Source organism: Cherax quadricarinatus, chromosome 37 (genome assembly GCF_038502225.1).
Source record: "Cherax quadricarinatus isolate ZL_2023a chromosome 37, ASM3850222v1, whole genome shotgun sequence".
Taxonomy (NCBI): Eukaryota; Metazoa; Arthropoda; class Malacostraca; order Decapoda; family Parastacidae; genus Cherax; species Cherax quadricarinatus.
Genome location: NC_091328.1, coordinates 21,249,436 through 21,261,991, shown reverse-complemented (window position 1 = coordinate 21,261,991; position 12,556 = coordinate 21,249,436). Strand labels below are relative to the sequence as shown.

General features: G+C 38.7%; 1 protein-coding gene across 1 annotated transcript in view; it reads left to right on the top strand.

Annotated features, from left to right (window-relative positions):
* The first annotated feature begins 294 nt into the window (after positions 1–294).
* LOC128704023 (uncharacterized) overlaps positions 295–12,556 on the top strand; it is a 40,744-nt gene continuing 28,482 nt past the window's right edge. The window contains exon 1 of the mRNA XM_053798954.2: positions 295–355. The gene's annotated coding sequence lies outside the window, so the exon portion shown is untranslated. The remainder of the gene's footprint in view (positions 356–12,556) is intronic.

Here is a 12,556-nt window from a genome sequence, read left to right as displayed (position 1 = left end):
AGAGATATTAGGAAGTATTTCTTCAGTCATAGAGTTGTCAGGCAGTGGAATAGCCTAGAAAATGACGTAGTGGAGGCAGGAACCATTCACAGTTTTAAGACGAGGTTTGATAAAGCTCATGGAGCGGGGAGAGAGAGGGCCCAGTAGCAACCGGTGAAGAGGCGGGGCCAGGAGCTAAGACTCGACCCCTGCAACCACAAATAGGTGAGTACAAATAGGTGAGTACACACATAATGTCGTTGTACAGTAGACGAGAGGTGTAACATCTCGTTCTGCCTTCAGTCTTGACTGGTCCCTCGCCCTGACTGGTGACCAGCGCTCCACCACACAGTTAACAATAATCTCCTCACTGCAGGTATGATACTTTGCCTCCCTAACGACATAGATAAGTTAGTAACCTATTAATGGTAACAAGCAAATTATTTTAGTTATGGCAAGAGAAGATAAAAGGGGAGACAATTTTGTTTTTAATGGCTTAAAGAATTTGTGGCTGTATTTATAAATATGAATGCTAAATTCAGAATTATTATACCATCCTTGCTTAAACAAAAGTATTCGACAGATGCGAACTTTTCGTGTTGATTTGCTAATGTGAATCATTGACACATTAGTAAAGATACAATAAATATGATCAACTACTAGAACTTTGTTAGCTCGACATATGTAAGTGGCTAAGGAAAGATAAGATCCTTCTCAAAATGTACACATTAATATATGTTTATACATTCATGTGAATGTGCATACGTGTATAAACATCTGCGTTTTTTAATGAATTACTAAAAATTCTTGCCCTTGTAGTGGTTCTTACCAAAATTCCATGGCGAGGAGGGGTTTAATCGTTTCTCCGTAAGGAATGCGTGTCGAAGAAGGCAACTAAAAGTCTGAGAGCAGGAGGAGGATGAATCAGTCTTCATTAGTTACTTAAAAGACAAAGAAATTTTGGTATTGGACTGTTTAAATGAGCCTGACTGTAGTAGAGATATTTGATGAGTAATTGATTGTTAAAACTGTGAATGAAATCAAGCCAGATGTCCAGCACTTGGCGAAAGTGTTGGGAGAATTTCGATGGAGATGAGTAAATATTAAATCGGGTGAATCTGAAAGAACTAAACCTAAAGAAGGAATAGTGGTAGTAAATAATCGACTCTTGAATGAAAGGGAAAGATGTATATATCAAAATGGGCTCTGAGAAGGAGTTATTGTAACTACCTGACGTCATTAGAGAGATTGAATGATTGATTCTGAGAATGTTTAGGGAGTTTGGAACAAAGAATAGTGCTATGGATGATCAAAATTCCGAAGTGTTAGACACTGTTGAATGATTAAGATGAATGTCTCTCTAAAATAATTATGTATAGGAAAATTTTTTGTAATATATAGAGCATATTTAAAAAAAAATAAGTATATGAGGTACTATATAGCACACAGTCGTTTGTAGATTTATGGATATGTTTTTTTTTTTTCGAAGAGAAACCCATGTATCAGATTATTATTTAGGGGTTAGTTACGATAAGAATAAGAGACGTATTAAGTATACGTGGAAATTTGTCAGTTGGTAAGAAAGAAGTGAAAATGTTAGGTAAAGAAACAAATGTGTATACCTGGAGAGGGTTTTGGGGGTCAACGCCTCCGCGGCTCTTAGACCAGGCCTCGTGGTGGATCAGGGTCTGATCAACCAGGCTGTTACTGCTGGATGCACGCAAACTGTATAATTAATGTGACCTTTTACTGTGGTAACGGTTTGCTCACTAGGAGCTTTAAGTTGATTCGCTCCTCGAGAGCGAAACGTTGCCACAAAATGTTGCATTAGTTGCACATGTGTCCTTTCAATATTTTGGCAGTAATTCTACCAATATTATTACAGAAGTGAAACTGATTGAAGTAATGATTGGGACTTTTAATGATAAGTATCAACTACTATTAAAATAAAGGTGGATTGAGAGAGAGAGAGAGAGAGAGAGAGAGAGAGAGAGAGAAAGAGAAAGGTAAGACAACTAGGAAGAGGTCGAAGAGGTATGGGTTGCCTTTAAAAAGGCAGAGCCAGAGGTCACAGTTGACCTTAACGGGCGCAGATGGAAATGAGAATGATTACTGGGTGGTAGGGAAGAAAAGGTTAGCGTATGAGATGGTTTAACAACGTAAAAATGAGTTATGGAAAGCAAGAGTAAATAAAGAAAAAATGGATTTGGCATTTTAAGAACGAAAGAGGTAAGCTAACAGAATGCGATATATACTAGGAAAATGGACAGAACATTTTGAGGATTAATAGATGATAACAGAGGCGGCGATAATCTGATGCATTGATCAGAGAGGTATAAGTTCAGGCAGAAGTTAGAGCAAAAGATGTGGGTGGAGGAAGTGACATGTTTCCTTATACCTTCTTTCCCTATTCCACTGGCGGTAAGTAGGTATCTGGGTTTTAGTTGACTGTTGTGGGTCGCATCCTGGAGGGTGGTAGTCTACCTTAGATTGTAAAATTGACCCGTGAAAAAAAAAGGAAAGTTGGTGGAATGAAAGCGGGTAAAGGGACCGGGACAGATGGGATTAAAACAGAGAAGCTAACAGCAGATGGGAAAACAATTTTGTCGTACTTTGTGTAGCTGCTTAATATTTGTATAAAAAAAATGGGATACATATTGATGGACAGTGTCTACTTAATTCCTTTAGTATTAGAGAAATTGGGAAGAGAATGAACATTTTAGTGGAATAATAATGTGAACGGAATAATAATATTGACAGAGTTAATGGTAAGTTTGAATGTGGCATTGCAGAGGAAAAAGTAGATTATAAATAAAGTAAAGGATGTGTAGATCAGGTGCTGTATTTATACAGAAGTACAAGAGCGAAAAATATTTACAAACAATTTGACAGATGTTGAAAATTTATGAAAATAGTAGATTTGTAACAGCAGTAAAGATTTTGAGACGAGCGAGGTTTAGGTTCGAGTATATAAGACAAAGGGGGAGACTATCTGCAATATACATACCTAAAATTTACGTGCATAAATAAGCAATAAATCCAAGACAAGAATCCAGTACTTTGTTCCTCCATGTGAGGGATACAGGTCATTGTATAGATTGGCTTAATGCCAAAGAATTACTTTCACGTAATTCAACAGTTCAACGAAATATCGTGGAATCATCACTTATTAAGCATGATGCATAACATATTTCGAATTTGAGTTCTGGTATATAACTTGATAATTTTATAGTACAGAATATTCCACAATATTTTCCACAAACGTTTAGATTGTGTTCTTTGTCAAAAGAACAATTTGTATTAAATTTTATACGCAATTGTATTCATGGAGTGACCTGGTGAGCTTACTGCAGTGCTCATCCATTCTTATGTTTTGACGCTGATGGTCTGAAATGCTTAATTTGAATTACATTACACTTTTTTTCTGTCTAATTGAGCGAACGTCATTATTTGACTGTTAATCTATTTAGAGGTTTGACATGTTTGCAATTTTCTGTTTTACTGGAAATAGTTTTACTGTTATTCATTGATGAAATTGTAGTCCAGTAAGATACCTATAATACATTGATAAAAATAGGTATGCACAACTCGAAACTTTGAGGAAACGTTTTGTCACTCTTCCTCTTACGATGTGTTAGGACATGAAAACTCTCAGGTTTTCCCTGTTTATTATTTTTTCACTGTGGTACTTTTATTTACTTGCATTATTCAGCAAAAATAGCGTTGCTATTTAACCCAAAATCGCAAGTTTAACCCATTCGACACGACATTATATATATATATATATATATATATATATATATATATATATATATATATATATATATATATATATATATATATATATATATATATATAATATGCAAAAGAACCACGAGGGAAGTAGAATGATAGCTCTAGGCCGTTCGTGTTGCAAACAACGCATCATCAGGAGTTTGCAAAATTGCAGAAAAGAGGTGAATGTCCAAGCAAGTATGTTCCCAAAAGACCGTCTTCACTGGAGTGAATGAGGGAGGGAGAAGGGGAAAACAGGAAATGCCCCCAGGCACAACAGTACCCACAGCTAGAAGGATGAATATTATAGCATTAGTAAAAATCCACAAGCATTGATATTTTAATATCCTAAACGAAATTAACATGACAATAAAAAATTCGGTCATATTCCGCTATAGACGTAGGAGTCACTGGCAGCTATAGAAACTGCAGGGAAAATAGACCCTAATTCCTCAGTGTGGTACTACATTTAAGACAGTCTAATGCATTCATATAAGAGCCCAATTTTAGACCATGTACTATTGCATCGACTAAAAACGAAATTGCCGATTGTACATTATTTCTTTCAAGCCAGGAGGAACAAAGGAAGATGACTCTTGCTTCTTGCCAGTTTGCCGGGTTATTACAAGCTCTAATATGGTTGAAAATCGCGTTCGACTCCTGTGCTATACGCAACGAATAACGGTGCTTTGATATTCTCATTTCCAATGGTTGTCCCGTTTGTTCCAAACAGGAGAGACTGCAACCATTGCAACCAACTCTGTAGACACCACCAACACGTTGTTGGGGTTAATTCTTTATCAGGATGCTTCTGTCAGTTCGTGAATTTTTAAATACTACTTTTATATTAAGTCTTATAAGAGCATTCGGTAGATAAATTCTGGTTATATGGGAGGACCAGCAAATTCTTGGTCCGAGGTGTTATCCTTGGTTCTGTTTTATATTAAGTTTTCTTAGCCGCCAGCAAAGCAGATTCCACAGACACCTTAGGATACTGCAGTTTCATGCTAATGTCAAATATTTTTTTAATTTCTTCATCTAGGAACTCAGGACTGCACACACTGAAGGCTCTCAAAAACATAGAAAGAAATACACTCCTTTTGACTTCAGTCTCATGGTTGGAATAATAGTGAATGTATGAGCATACATTATTGGCCTTCGTATATACTGTAAACTTAAGCTTTCTATCAGCCCAGTGTATCAACCCGTCTAAGAGTGAAAGTGTACAGTCCACCTCTTTCTCCACGGTGAATTTAATAGACGGGACTAAAGTGTTAAGTCTTGGTAAAAAGGTGTCCAGGTCCATATCGTTTGGCCAAAGACACAAGATGTCATCCACATATCTGAACCATTTAGCTCTACATGACAGGATATCTTTCAACAGTCTAGCCTCGAAAAATTCCATATACAGATTGCTCAATAAGCGACAAAACGGATTACCCATCGCCATTCCCTGTTTTTGATCATAGTATTTCCCCGCAAACTCAAAGTTGCAATCAGCTACACACAGCTTAATCAAATCAATAATATTTTTATCAAAATGCAAAGCGAATCCATCTAATTCTTCTTCCAAATAAGATAGCAAGTCTGGAACAGGGACTCGCCGACAAATTGCAAAATGTCAACATGCCTAATGATTTTACACTTGTTTGTTTAGATGTCACCGTGTTGTTCACTGCAATTTTGGCTTAAATGGCAACGCTCTTCTTGCCGGATAAGGTAAGGGAAAATTTGTGTATACAATACTTTCGCAAAAATTTTGAACCTAACGAAAAATATATATTTCATTGTGTTTATTACTAAATTATTGTAAATTTATCTAAAATATATTTAGTTGGATTAGGCTAAATTATATTGCACTTGTTATAATAAGGTTAGGTAAGTTTTCTAAGGTTCTTTTGGTACAAAATTATTACCTATATATATATATAATAAATATATATATATATATAATATATATATATATATATATATATATATATATATATATATATATATATACAATGCCTGCACTTTAAAGGAGGGGTTTGGGATATTGGCAGTTTGGAGGGATATGTTGTGTATCTTTATACGTATATGCTTCTAAACTGTTGTATTCTGAGCACCTCTGCAAAAACAGTGATAATGTGTGAGTGTGGTGAAAGTGTTGAATGATGAAAGTATTTTCTTTTTGGGGATTTTCTTTCTTTTTTGGGTTACCCTGCCTCGGTGGGAGACGGCCGACTTGTTGAAAAAAAAAAAATATATATATATATATATATATATATATATATATATATATATATATACATACATATATATATATATATATATATACATATATATATATATATATATATATATATATATATATATATATATATATATATGCAAGGAATTCGCGAGAGCAGGCGAAATATACACAAACACTGATCTCTAGCTGAAGGAGACTCGAACCTTAGAACAAGGTACGCAGTGCTATACCAAACTCACCACACTGGACCAATACCTTGGAGTCTGGCTTGCGCTAGACTTTGATCCAAGGCAGCCAGCTTTCAGGGAGATGAAAAGCTGTAAGCCTTCTCCCTGAAAGCTGGCTGCCTTGGATCAAAGTCTAGCGGAAGCTGGACTCCAAGGTATTGGTCCCGTGTGGTGAGTTTGGTATAGCACTGCGTACCTTGTTTTAAGGTTCGTAGGTTCGAGTCTCCTTCAGCCAGAGATCAGTGTGTGTGTGTATATATATATATATATATATATATATATATATATATATATATATATATTGCCGAATAGGCAGAACTTGCGATCTTGGCTTAAATAGCAACGCTCATCTTGCCATATAGGACAGCCGAAAATTTGTGTATGCAATAAATTCGCCAAAATCATTTTGAACGTAACGAAAAAAATATATTTCACTGTGTTTGTTTATTATTAAATTATTGTAAACAAATCTAAAATATATTTAGCTGGGTTAGGCTAAAATAAATTGCTCTTGTTATAATGTTAAGTAAGTTTTCTAAGATTCTTTTGGTGCAAAATTAAAATTTTTTAAATTAACATTAATGAAAAAAATATGTCTTTAAACGTATAAGAGAAAATTTCAAAAAGGACTTAATTTTAAATGAGTTCTTGCTAATTGACCAGTTTTACATATTCGGCACGACATTTTATATATATTTTGTGTGTGTGTATATATATATATATATATATATATATATATATATATATATATATATATATATATATATATATATATATATATATATATATATATACACTAGTGCCTTGGCAAGGCCCACTGTGCAGGCGATATATTGAAGAAAGGTATGCGATGAGAGACACATTCTGGTAACAATCCGAATCTTCATCAAAATAGGATATTCCTGTTTTTCAAATTTTGAAAAATAAAAGAAGAGGCATTCTTGAGTTATCACACAGAATTCTCTTACGTTAGCATGCTTAAAATTTTTAATTTTGTGCTTATAAAGACAAGTAACTATCCAAAGTTCCTTTTAAGCAACATGCAGAAAAGTTGAAATTTTCGAGGCGATCAGAAGAGGCATTATCCAGTTATCGCACTGACACACAGCAAGAAAAAAAAATAGAAAAAAAAAGCACCTATAGTTATCCCGCTTTCTGGGGATCCCCAATAAAATATTTAAATTGGTAATTCATTATATACTGTGAGGTTTTGAGTGCTGCTGTTCTGAAGTTCTGAACTCGATTTATCTTCTTTGCTGAAACATTCCCCTTAGACATAAATATACATCACACACTCACGCTAGCAGGATTCATTCTCTCTCTCTCTCTCTTCTCTCTCTCTCTCTCTCTCTTTACACACACACACACACACACACACACACACACACACACACACACACACACGGAAGCACACATCAGATAACTGCTGCAGCATATGGGCGCCTGGCAAACCTGAGAACAGCATTCCGATACCTTAATAAGGAATCATTCAAGACACTGTACACCGTGTATGTCAGGCCCATACTGGAGTATGCAGCACCTGTTTGGAACCCGCACTTGATAAAGCACGTCAAGAAACTAGAGAAAGTACAAAGGTTTGCGACAAGGTTAGTTCCAGAGCTAAGGGGAATGTCCTATGAGGAAAGATTAAGGGAAATCGGCCTGACCACACTGGAGGACAGGAGGGTCAGGGGAGACATGATAACGACATATAAAATACTGCGTGGAATAGACAAGGTGGACAAAGACAGGATGTTCCAGGGAGGGGACACAGAAACAAGAGGCCACAATTGGAAGTTGAAGACACAAATGAGTCAGATAGATAGTAGGAAGTATTTCTTCAGTCATAGAGTTGTAAGGCAGTGGAATAGCCTAGAAAATGACGTAGTGGAGGCAGGAACCATACACAGTTTTAAGACGAGGTTTGATAAAGCTCATGGAGCGGGGAGAGAGAGGGCCTAGTAGCAACCGGTGAAGAGGCGGGGCCAGGAGCTAGGACTCGACCCCTGCAACCACAAATAGGTGAGTACAAATAGGTGAGTACACACACACAAACGACCGAGAGGTATGTCAGGAGCTCAACACAAGATTTAAAGAGGTATTTATAGTGGAAACCAGTAGGACTCCAGGAAATCAGAACAGGGGGGCACACCAGCAAGTGCTGGATGAGGTACATATAACCAAGGAGGAGGTGAAGAAGCTGCTATGCGAACTTGACACCTCAAAGGCGGTGGGACCAGACATCTCTCCTTGGGTCCTTAATTAAAGAGGGAGCAGAGATATTGTGTGAGCCATTAACAAAGATCTTCAACACATCATTTGAAACTGGGCAACTCCCTGAGGTATGGAAAATGGCAAATGTAGTCCCAATTTTTAAAAAGGGAGACAGACATGAGGCACTAAACTACAGACCTGTATCACTAACGTGTATAGTATGCAAGGTCATGGAGAAGATCATCAGGAGGAGAGTGGTGGGGCACCTGGAAAGAAACAAGTGTATAATTGACAACCAGCACTGTTTCAGGGAAGGAAAATCCTGTGTCACAAACCTACTAGAGTTTTATGACAGGGTGACAGAAGTAAGACAAGAGAGAGAGGGGTGGATCGACTGCATATTTTTGGACTGCAAGAAGGCCTTCGACACAGTTCCTCACAAGAGGTTACTGCAAAAGCTAGAGGATCAGGCACACACAACAGGAAAGGCACTGCAATGGATCAGAGAATACCTGACAGGGAGGCAACAACGAGTCATGGTACGCGACGAGGTGTCAGAGTGGGCGCCTGTGACAAGCGGGGTTCCACAGGGGTCAGTCCTAGGATCTGTGCTGTTCTTGGTATATGTGAACGACATAATGGAAGGGATAGACTCAGAAGTGTCCTTGTTTGCAGATGATGCGAAGTTAATGAGAAGAATCAAATTGGATGAGGATCAGGCAGGACTACAAAGAGACCTGGACAGGCTACAAGCCTGGTCCAGCAACTGGCTCCTTGAATTTAACCCTGCCAAATGCAAAGTCATGAAGATTGGGGAAGGGCAAAGAAGACCGCAGACACAATATAGTTTAGATGGCCAAAGACTGCAAACCTCACTCAAGGAAAAAGATCTGGGGGTGAGTATAACACCGAGCATATCTCCTGAGGCGCACATCAATCAGATAACTGCTGCAGCATACGGGCGCCTGGCAAACTTACGGATAGCGTTCCGATACCTCAGTAAGGATTCGTTTAAGACTCTGTATACCATTTACGTCAGGCCCATACTGGAGTATGCAGCACCAGTTTGGAATCCACACCTAGTCAAGCACGTCAAGAAATTAGAGAAAGTGCAAAGGTTTGCAACAAGACTAGTCCCAGAGCTACGGGGATTGTCCTACGAAGAAAGGTTGAGGGAAATCGGCCTGACGACACTGGAGGACAGGAGGGTCAGGGGAGACATGATAACGACATATAAAATACTGCGCGGAATAGACAAGGTGGACAAAGACGGGATGTTCCAGAGAAGGGACACAGACACAAGAGGTCACAACTGGAAGTTGAAGACTCAGATGAATCAAAGGGATGTTAGGAAGTATTTCTTCAGTCATAGAGTAGTCAGGCCGTGGAATAGCCTAGAAAGTGACGTAGTGGAGGCGGGAACCATACATAGTTTTAAGGCGAGGTATGATAGAGCTCATGGGGCAGGGAGAGAGAGGACCTAGTAGCAATCAGCGAAGAGGCGGGGCCAGGAGCTGTGACTCGACCCCTGCAATCACAAATAGGTGAGTACACACACACACACACACACACACACACACACACACACACACACACACACACACACACACACACACACACACACACACACCACACCACACCACACCTGAGAGAGGGAGTAGAGGCAGTGTGTGCGCCGCTAACAGTTTTGAACACTATCCTAACAGGGCAATACCCGAGGTGTGGAAAACAAATGTAATCGATTTTTTTAAGAATTGGAGACAGCATTAAAGTACAGTATGTAAAGTCACTGAGAACGTTATCAGGAGGAGTGGTGGAGCACCTAGAGAGGAATTAGCTTTTCCATGATAACCAGTACAGGAGAAAAACATGCCACAAATCTATTGGAGTTTTACAAGGTCACAGGGGTAAGACGAGAGAGAGAGAGAGAGAGAGAGAGAGAGAGAGAGAGAGAGAAGGATGGGTAGAGTGTATTTTTTTTTTAGACTGTACGAAGGCTTGCGACAAAGTTTCTTACAAGTGATTAGTGCAAAAGTTAGAGGAAAAGGCAGGAATAACTTGAAAGGCACTGCAATGGATCAGACAATACCTGACATTAAGGTAACAACCAGTGATGGTACGTGAAGTGTCAGAGTGGGCGCATATGACTAGTGGGGTTCCACAAGGGTCAGTCCTAGGACAGGTCCTGTTTTTGGTATATGTGAATGGCATGACTAAAGGAATAGATTCAGAGGCGTCCCAGTTTGCAGGCGATGAGAAGTTACTGAGAACTCAAGCGGACATGGAGCAGGTAGGATTTCAAATGGATCTGGACAAGTAATAAACGTGGTACAACAAATGAAGATTGGGAAAGGTCAAAGTAGAGCACAGACGGTGTACGGGGTCAAAGCCTACACACCTCACTCAAAGGAAAAGTATCTTAGAGTGACTATCATACCTAGCACATCTGAGGTGCACATCAACAAAATAACCGCTGCAGCATACAGGCGTCAGGAAACCCTAAAAATAGCGTTTCGGTGTCTAAGCAAGGAGTGATTCAAGACAATGTACAATGTGTATGTCAGGCCCATATTACATTATGCAGAAGCAGTATCGAACCTACACCTTGTCATGCACTTGAAGAAACTAGAGAAAGTGGAAAGGGTTTGCAACACGAGTAAACCCGGAGCTAAGGGGTATGTCCTATGAGGAAAGGTTAAGGGAAATCAACTTGACGACACTGAAGGACAGGATGGATATGGGGGTCATGTTAACGACATGTAAAATATTGAGAGGAATTGACAAGTTGGACAGGGACAGGATGTTCCTGAGATGGGACACAGCAGAAGGTGTCACATCTAGAGGTTGAAAACTCGGAGGAAGTATTTGTTCAGTCATAGAGTTGTCAGGAGAAACAAACTAGAGTGTGATGTAGCAGAGACAGGATTTATACATTGTTTTAAGGAGAGGTATGATAAATCCCTTGAAGCAGGAAGAGAGTGGACCTAGTAGCGATGAGCGAAGAGGCGGGGATGAAAGATGTGACTCGACTGCTGCAGCCACAAGTAGGTGAATACGTACGTGTACACACACACACACACACACACACACACACACACACACACACACACACACACACACACACACACACACACACACACAAAGAGAATTTAGTGCAACTGTACGACCCTTACCTAAATAAATACATAAAAGAAGTCATAAAAAAATCCATGGGTTTACATTTAGCTGGTACCAGAACTGAGGCAGGAACTTCCACGAAACACCAGGCGAGCTACATCTACCCACCTGGACCAAGGTAAAGTAACATTAAGAATACTTCGGCATTGTCAGTATTTTGAAAGGATATATATATATATATATATATATATATATATATATATATATATATCTATATATATATATATATATATATATATATATATATATATATATTCATTCACTGAAAGTTTATTCATCCTTTTCAAGGCTTAAAGGCAGCCTTAATGATCATCGTGCAGAACAATATGTTTAAGCCCGAAAATTGGACCATAACCAAAACACACACGAGTAAACGACAGAATTGCTAGGAATGAATAAAGTTTAGCGACATAAATGGAAGTTAAACACTCAGATGAGCCAAAGAATCGTTACAAAAATATACAGGAAGTTCAACGGAGATGTGAATCAGTGTTGCAGTGACTTCGCCATTTGCTGGGAAATAGATTTGACTGCGAAATACAAAGGGTTTAACGTTTCACAGCATAGGCTATAAAATTAACAGAATCAAACCACGTCATTCTATACAGATTTAGTAAATTCATCCTGGTAATTATTAATGCACAGACACGCTATTGAAGAGTTGAGGCCATGAGCTGAGACGGAGCCCTTCAGGCACATGAAATCACTTATTTGTGGTTACAGGGGTTGATTCGCAGCTCCTGGCCCCGTAGGTGAGCACATTTCGGTGAGTAAATGCAAGTATACGCAATTCACATACATACACGCAAATGTACGCTTTCGTATATACACATACACATTCATGAGCACATGTTGAAAACTCGGTTGAGTCATAGGGATGTTAGGAAGTATTTCTTCAGCCTTGGAGTTGTCAGGCAGTGGAACAATCTGGAGAGTGAAGTAGCAGAGGCAG